Raw genomic sequence first — 1156 nt, forward strand, 5'->3', positions numbered from 1 at the left:
CTTTTTCCTGGGACTCTCCCCTTTCCCTTCCTCTCCTCTCCAGTCCCTGGCCCCTCCTCTCCCGTCCCTGGCCCCTCCTCTCCTCTCCCATCCCTGGCCCCTCCTTGTCCGTAAGACTCCACCTCAGCTGAGCGGGGAAACCCAGCCCCCCCTCCCCCAGACCCAGACGGCCCATCCCTCTGGGCCCGCTCCCCTTTCTCTCTCCAGCATGGTTGGAATAGTTAGAGTGGAGCTGTAGAGAGCTGTAGACTGGCCGTCACATGCAAGCTCAGGCACAGCAACAGGAGGAATGTGAGGCAGGAGTTTTTATATATGTAAAGTATATATCTACAGTATATATATACAGTGCCTTCGGAAAGGATTCAGACCCCTTGACTTTTTCCACATATTGTTATGTTACAGCCTTATTCTAAAATGGATAAAATTGGTTTTTCCCTCATCAATCTACACACAATACCCCATAGTGACAAAGCAAAAACAGGTTTTTTGTCATTTTTGTTCGATCTGGTTTAACTCCAGAGATGTTCGATCAGGTTTAAGTCCGGGCTCTGGCTGGGCCACTCAAGGACATTCAGAGACTTGTCACCAAGCCACTCCTGCGTTGTCTTGGCTGTGTGCTTAGGGCCATTGTCCTGTTGGAAGGTGAACCTTCACCCCAGTCTGAGGTCCAGAGCGCTGAATAAGGCTGTAACGTAACAAAATGTGGAAAACGTCAGGGGGTCTGAATACTTTCCGAAGGCGCTGTATGTTTATATATATATATATATATATATATATATATATATATATATATATATATAGTGAGGGAAAAAAGTATTTGATCCCCTGCTGATTTTGTACATTTGCCCACTGACAAAGAAATGATCAGTCTATCATTTTAATGGTAGGTTTATTTGAACAGTGAGAGACAGAATAACAACAACAAAATCCAGAAAAACGCATGTCAAAAATGTTATAAATTGATTTGCATTTTAATGAGGGAAATAAGTATTTGACCCCCTCTCAATCAGAAAGATTTCTGGCTCCCAGGTGTCTTTTATACAGGTAACGAGCTGAGATTAGGAGCACACTCTTAAAGGGAGTGCTCCTAATCTCAGCTTGTTACATGTATAAAAGACACCTGTCCACAGAAGCAATCAATCAATCAGATTCCAAA

The sequence above is a fragment of the Coregonus lavaretus genome, assembly GCF_964263955.1.
Source record: "Coregonus lavaretus genome assembly, chromosome: 1".
Taxonomy (NCBI): domain Eukaryota; kingdom Metazoa; phylum Chordata; class Actinopteri; order Salmoniformes; family Salmonidae; genus Coregonus; species Coregonus lavaretus.